Source organism: Alnus glutinosa, chromosome 14, assembly GCF_958979055.1.
Source record: "Alnus glutinosa chromosome 14, dhAlnGlut1.1, whole genome shotgun sequence".
NCBI lineage: Eukaryota > Viridiplantae > Streptophyta > Magnoliopsida > Fagales > Betulaceae > Alnus > Alnus glutinosa.
Genome location: NC_084899.1, coordinates 7,191,166 through 7,199,161, shown reverse-complemented (window position 1 = coordinate 7,199,161; position 7,996 = coordinate 7,191,166).

The following is a 7,996-nucleotide window of genomic DNA, read 5'->3' as shown; positions in this document are numbered from 1 at the left end:
CAGACGGAGGCTCGCAAGAATCAGAGTATCTCGGACCGCCGAGCTCGAAACAATGGACTTGAGATATGACCGAGCGGCTTCCATCCTTGGCTTCTTCTTGGTTGGCACCTCTTCGAATTTTTTAGGTGACTGAGGCCTCTTCTCGAAGCCCTTCGAATTTGTTGGCTCCTGCTCGGCAGCCTTCAACTTCGCTGCCTCCTTCTCGACAGCCTTCAACCTTGCTGCCCCCTTTTCGACAGCTTTCAACCTTGCTGCCTCCTTCTCGGCAGCCTTCGACTTCACTACCTCTTTCTCGGCAGCCTTCAACCTTGCTGCCTCCATTTCAACAGCCTTCAACCTTGCTGCCTCCTTCTCGTCAGCCTTCGACTTCGCTGCCTCGTTCTCGGCAGACTTCAGCCTTGCTGTCTCCTTCTTGGCAGCCTTCTTCTCGGCAGCCTTTTTTATCTTAGACTCCTACTCGGCCCCAATCCATTGGGCATTAGCAAGGAGCTTATTTACGGTCTTAGGAGCTTTTTTTGGCTCCTTAGAGTTTTTTGGTCCCTCAAGGACCTTTTCTTTACCCTTTCTTGTAGCAGCCTCAGAGTTGTCCGCCAGTTTCTAAGACTTGCTCTTCCTCACTTTCAAGTAAGGAACATCCGATATCAAGATTTTATACCCGAGAATATTCCTTATGTTCTCGTTCGTCACAAGCCAGTTGAAACCAGCTTATCTTCGTTGGCTATAACCTTGGAAAAGGCGATCATGGCATCAACATTGTCGGTTTGGCTGACTCAGCCTTTATACTTGCCATTCCCGAGGCACCCTTTGATCCTCGTGGAAAAATGATGACTCGGTCCTTTCCCACTGGCCAGAGACTCTGAAAACCTGCTCCTTCCACTCCTTATTGTCCGAATACCTCCAAGCAAGTTGGATAAATGAAGGCTTCATTCGGACGATAAATTCCACAATGTCGTCTCGACAGAAGCCAGCACGGTAAATCATGAGGAACTCAACGATAGACATCCTCTTCTGAAGTTCGATTCTCCAATGGATGAAGGAGGTAAACAAGTACCTCCATCCATTTGGTGTGACTTGAGAGTGAGCCACCCCCAACTACACCACAAGTTCCCGAGCTATCGTTGGGAAAGGGAAACATAAGCCAGCCATTAGCATCCGTTCGGTCATGGTCACATCGCCGCCAGCAATGGAAAGATCATCGGGTTCCTGAAAGTGAAGCTTCACCGAATCTGGAATATTGTAACTTTGATGCAAACGAGCTTCGTCAGATGCCGGGATCAATATCTTGAACCTGTTCTCATGGGGAACGAGGTTTGGAACACCACCACCTACAGGCCCACCATCAGAATCAAAATCAGAGGCCATTGAAAAGAAGTTCGAATGAAGTCGGTGAAAAGAAGTTTGAATGAATGAAATTGGCAAAAAGAAATTTTAATGAAGTCAGTAAAAGTTCGAGTGAAGTGAGTGATGTGCAAATTTATTTAACTCGCAAGCGCACGAATCGTTTGCAATATAGTGTATGTGCAAGTGAGAGATCGTATCCATAGGGAATTGTGTTGTAAAAAATTAATTTCTATTTAAACTAATTCTATTTTAACCTAGTTCCGAATTTTGGGGATTCTGAATAAAAAAAAATAAAACAAAAGAAAATGTACTAAGGTTTTAGGATCCACATCCACCAAATCACAACAACATATTCTCATGTTCGTCAATACATATCCGAAGTTCTCACCGTACAAATCTTATGTATGTTCTAGTATGCTTCAAAAATTAATTAAATCATTCAATGAATCCGTTCTTTGCACAAATCAAAAAAGATATCCGGTTTAAACCAAATCATCAAATGTATCCATAGAACGAAACACAATGAATATCCAATGTTTTGACAAATGAAAAATCCAAGCAATCAATTAAATGAGACTATCTCAAATCATCACATGTATCCAGAAATCACAACAGATATCCAAAAAATCATCTCAATAATTGAAAAGTAGTAAAGCATTGAAAATATTAAACCAAATAAAATCGGATAGTATAAACTCTCATGAAAATATTGTTGCTCTTCAAAGGCGAGGTTTCATCCTCAACCTTAGTTGAAAAAATTAGCTACTCATCACTAAGAAGAAAATACTAAATTTTATTAAGAACATAAAAATAAAAACTTACAAAGAATAGAAGCCAAAGAACCCAGCTACTACTATGTACAATGTTGGGATTCGTGTTCTAAGTGGTGCATAGCATAGGGTATTTATAGCAGAAAATTAGGTTAAACCTAATTTTTACAAAAGGGCACATCTACCCTTCTAAACCCTAATAGGAGAAAAGAACGCTAGGGTTTAGGGCCATATTTTCAAAATGGCACCTCTACCCCTCAAAAACCCTAATAAGAAAAAAGAATGCTAGAGTTTGGAGTGTCTGCAACCGCCAGGAACAATGAAATTCGTGCTCTTATATTGTGGGGCATTTATGACATAGAAAACATTCGAATTAAAAAAATTCTATTTCACAATTATTTGTATCATTTTGAATTATCTTTCCAACAACGCTGATTTTACTTCAATCTGATACTTGTGCTGAAAGTTATGATCGAACTACTATGACCAGTGCAAAACTTGAAATTTAATCCAATCCGATTTTGACTTCCAAAATTTGCATTTTTTCACTTTAAAACTACCGTTTTCTCTTTATGATCTGCAAAATACCAAAATACAAAAACTAACCAAAAACATTAAAAAAAATAACAAAGCTAAAGGTTTAGCAAATGTGAATTAAGGGGTCCAAATATACAATATTTGGCACTCATCAAATACCCCCAAACTTACATTTTGCTAGTCCCTTAGCAAAACAAAATAAAATCAAAACAAGAAACATAAATCCGTTTTCGTGGGAGAGACGATTGCATTTAGCGTATGCAACAAGCCTTTTAAACCCCTAGGACTTCCTAGACGACGAGTGAAGTCTCGTGAGGGTTTGCCAGAAATGATACCCACAAACATTGAAACACTATGTCAACAAGAAAGAATTTTCACACAAACCATGGTTCATACATCATTAGCATGCTTAAAAAGACAAACACGATCATCAACATCAACAGGGGATCCAACATCGAATCACTCATAAATGGACAATTAAGACATCACTTGTTCTTAAAAGTGTAGAGTGAAATTAACATACTGTTAGTATTATTGGCCTCATTCTGTGTTTGGACAAAATCACTTGTTTGTAAAGATGATGTCTTACAAGGGATTCCGCTATTCAGAAGATTCTGTCTACAAGTCAGAAAATCTCCAGTTCCCTGTCAACCATCCGGACGATCGAGCCATCCTGTCCGGACATCCATCTGACCACTGTTCCATCAGTCCAGACGACGTACCATACCGTTCGGATGCCAGTCAGACCAAGCATCATCCATCCGAACGACGTGCATTTCCGTCCGGACCCTCCACTGTGTCGAGAAGTTTCTATCCAGCTTGCATCCGTCCGGACAACTCAGCAGCACGTCCGGACGCCTATCAATACTCGACCAGCTTCATATTCTTTCCAAGTTCAAATATGGGAAGATTGATTCAACCATCCGGACGATGTGGTATCCCGTCTGGACGCGCATCTCCTTAAGGTAAGAATCGTAATTCAAATATCACCGTCCGGACGTCAGTTAGCCTTGGTCCGGACGCTCGTGCAACTAATATGGAAATTGTCGATTCGACTTCAACCGTCTGGATGACTGTCTATCATGGTCTGGACGCGCGCATAGCAGATATGGAAATTGCGTGTTGAAGTTCAGCTATCCGGACGCTCATCCCCCATGGTCCGGACTTGCGAAACCTTATAAAGAAATTACTTGTAGCAGACGTGCGACCGTCCGGACGATGTGCCATCCCGTCCGGACGCGGCTCTTAAACAGGAAAGATTTCTCAGTGAAATTTTCAGAAAATCTTGTCGCATAGTTGTCCGTCTGGACGGCCATGACCACCGTCCGGACAGCGCCCAGCTATATTTTGCTTGACGCTCATTTGAGCCCCCAGCCTATAAATAGAGGCCCCTGGGCATTGAGAACTGCAAGAATTCGGTATTGAATTCCACAACTGCTCAGAGACGTTATTTTTCTTCTGAAGCCATTGCAAGTGTGTTGTTGCTGCGCTACATTTGAAGTCTATCTTAGGGGTTGGCCCTAAGGTAAATGATTCCATTGAAGACCCCTTTCAGGTAGGAGACCTGGTTGGGAAGCGTTCGTATTGGGTTACACGTTAGAGAGCAATGTACGACCACTGCATCGGGTATATGTGAATGTTACTATCTTGTATCTAGCTTTGTCTTCTGAATAGTGGAATTCCTGGGTTTGGCAGCCCCGGAGTGGTTTTTCTCTTGATTGAGTTTCTACTTCGTCAACAAAAATCTTTGTGTTGTTTACTTTCCGCATTGATATTTTTGTTACACACTTTGCACACACACTTGTCTTTTATTTAGAAGTCAATTCCATATTTTCAATTGGTATCAGAGCTTGGTACACTCTGGTTAGATTCATTTCTTGAGTGTTATTTTTGACTTCTATCATGTCAAATTTGAGTATGGATAAAGTTGCGTCTATTTCTCATGATATGTCTGTTAATAGAACCATGTTCATTAAGCCTATCATGTCTTATAATCATACTCATTCTATTTGTGGGGATAAAGGGGCAAATCAGTCTATACCTACATGTCACCACTATGGAGTTACTGGTCATATTCGCCCAAATTGTTTCCAGATTAGGTCTCAAAAACCTTGGAACAAAACTCTTGTCCCTAGAAAAGATGAACCAGGTTTTGAAGAGTAAGTCAATATGTTAAGTGATCAAGTTAAGCTCATTAGTGAGAAGTTAGCATACCTCACCCCTAATGAGCAAAGATCTGTCCTGGTCAATAATCCTAAGAAAGCTTCCAAACAAATCTGGGTCCAAAAGGAAGATGATTTATGTTTAGTTTCTCATACTGCACTGAAAATTCTTGATACTTGTTTGTGATATTTGGATAGTGGTTGTTCTAAACACATGACAGGTGACAAGACCTTACTAAAAGAAGTCCAGATGGGCAAAGGTGGACGGATCACCTATGGAGATGGAAGCCAATCTGAAGTCATTGGAAAAAGGAATCATCGACATTCCAGGCCTCGGAACATCTCAAGAAGCTCTTTATGTAGAAGGGCTCAAGGCAAATCTCCTCAGCATCAGCCAATTCTGCGACAATGATTTGGTGGTGCAATTCTTCAAAAAGGAATGTAACATATTTGACAGCAGTGGCAAATGGCTTATAGGGGGAAAAAGAATTGCCAACAATTGCTATGGTCTTCCTGGTCTCACTACATATCCTCAGATCTTCTGCAATAAAGCAACCATAGATGACAGTGAGTTGTGGCATTGGAGGTTAGGGCATCTAAGTTTCTCCGATATGTTAAAAATTGCAGGCAAAGAAATTGTTAAAGATCTGTCCAAAATGGAGAAGACTGGGAAAGGAATCTGTGGTTCTTGCCAACTGGGGAACAAACAAGAGCAGCCCATAAGAAGACCTCAGGTATTTAAGAAATTTAGAATTGCTGCACATGGATCTCATGGGTCCCACTAGAACTGCTAGTCTAGGTGGGAAAAGATATATTCTGGTTATTGTGGATGATTTCTCTCGATATTCTTGGGCTATTCCTCTTCGGGAAAAATATGATGCTTTTGATGCAGCTCAGCATTTATTCAAGAAGATTCAGGTTGAGCAAAACTGCCAGATTATGAGAATTTGCAGTGATCATGGAAGAGAGTTTGAAAATTCCAAATTCGAAGAATTCTGTCTCTCATACGGAATCATTCAGGAATTTTCTTCTCCTATCACTCCTCAGCAAAAAGGAGTCGTTGAAAAAAAGAACAGGGTTATTCAGGAGATGGCTCGTGTGATGATCCACTCAAGGAATCTTGCTCAACACTTCTGGGGAGAAGCAGTAAACACTGCATGCCACATTATCAACAGAGTCTACCTGAGGCCTGAAACAAACAAGACTCCCTATGAAATTTGGCGAGGTAAGAAACCCACGGTAAAGTACTTCAAAACTTTTGGAAGTAAATGCTATATCCGTCGTGACAGGGAGAATCTTGGGAAGTTTGATTCCAAGAGTGATGAAGGTATATTCCTGGGATACTCCACAAACAGTCGTGCCTACAAGGTCTTCAATAAAAGGACAGAGACTGTGATGGAATCCATAAACGTGGTTGTTGATGATGATGAAGATGAGAGACCAAGCAGCAGTGAAGAAAATCAGCTCAACTCAGTTGATCCAGCTCCAACTGATATTACGAAGTCTTCTCCGAACATGTCTCCAGAGGAATCTGCCTCTCCCACGGCTTCGGATACCACTCCCACTACGTCCGAAGATGAGGATATTTATGCTAATCAGCCTAAGCAAGCATGGGTGAAGCACAATCATCCTCCTCAGCAGCTCCTCGGAACCATAGATGAAGGGCGTAGGCTAAGAAGCAGAATCATTCAGCCTAACAGTGAGGTAGCCAATCAAGTTTCCTACAGCTACTACCTTGCTCAGTCAGAACCCAAGAAAGTTGATGAAGCTCTACAGGATGAAGGATGGGTGTCTGCCATGCATGATGAGCTCCATCAATTCACTAGAAATGATGTTTGGACCTTGGTTCCCCGTCCTGCTGAACATAATATCACTGGTACTAAGTGGATTTTCAAGAATAAAACAGATGAGCATGGCACTGTGGTTAGGAATAAAGCTCGCCTTGTTGCTTAGGGATACACTCAGTGTAACGCCCCGAATTTGAACCAGCAAATTCGTAAGCAGAAACCTCCGGTTTTCACGTGACATTACTAAAACATCAGAATTATAAAATGGCAGCGGAAGATATAATTTATCCAACAGGCTTGGATTAAATAACACATCAGAGCTTTTCTAAAAATAAATACCTCTAGATCATTATTAGAAAAATTCTTATAATAATACAAGGAAAACGGTGTCTATAATGACACAAAAGAATACATGGAAATTATTAGCAATTTTGTCAACATAAAATATTATAGACACAGAAAACTACAAACAAAAATATAAACTATGCATCTTTAGTTATGAAACCTCTTGAGCTCTGTTCTTTGTCTATTAACCTGCATTAACAGAATATACATATATATAGAAACAAAAACACAAAACAACCAAAGTGAGTCAACTGTTTCCAATAATAAGGTGAATACTGATTTACTTAATAAATTCCTTATCATGCAGATATGGCTTTATAGCCACGCGTATAATGCAAATGTATTGGTTGTATGAATATGCATCGTAGTAACCATTTAGTTTGTATTTTATGATCATCTTTCTTCAGACCTCTCGTTCTAGGTTATCAGAACCCGTTCACGTCCGTTGCCTCCCACTTAAAGTCTTACCTGTTTTTACTGGAATCCTACCGGTCCCAGCATTAGTTTATATATTAGGAATTCGGACTCGCACTTTTTAGGGTTCACTGATGAGCTTTACCTCCCATTTGCTACTACATCAGCTTTGGTTTTTTAACCCCCCAAGTCAACTGATGCACTGGCTATCTTATCAGCCGTTATATTATTTTAGACACAACATGCTATGCATGATCGGCCACATGCAATGAACAAATTAAATAAAACAATAAACACAATATTATGGAAAAATTCACCAGCTTCGTCCTCAGTAAGTATAGAAATACTTACTGTCATATCCGCAGTCTCGTATTTCATCATCCTGCAATAATTACAAATATACCACAGAGATAGTATATTTATTAGTTTCTCTTTTCTATTAAATATTAAGCTCTAATAATTATTTCAACTTTAGAAATACTAAATCTGAACAGGAAACACTTAAACAGGTAAATCATCAATATAACCAATAAATTAATCATAATTCTTTTTATAAAATTTCTTTACACGTTATTATTATTATTATTAGTTTTAATACTTAAACCATCCTCTATAAAACAACTAATATTTTTAATAGCAC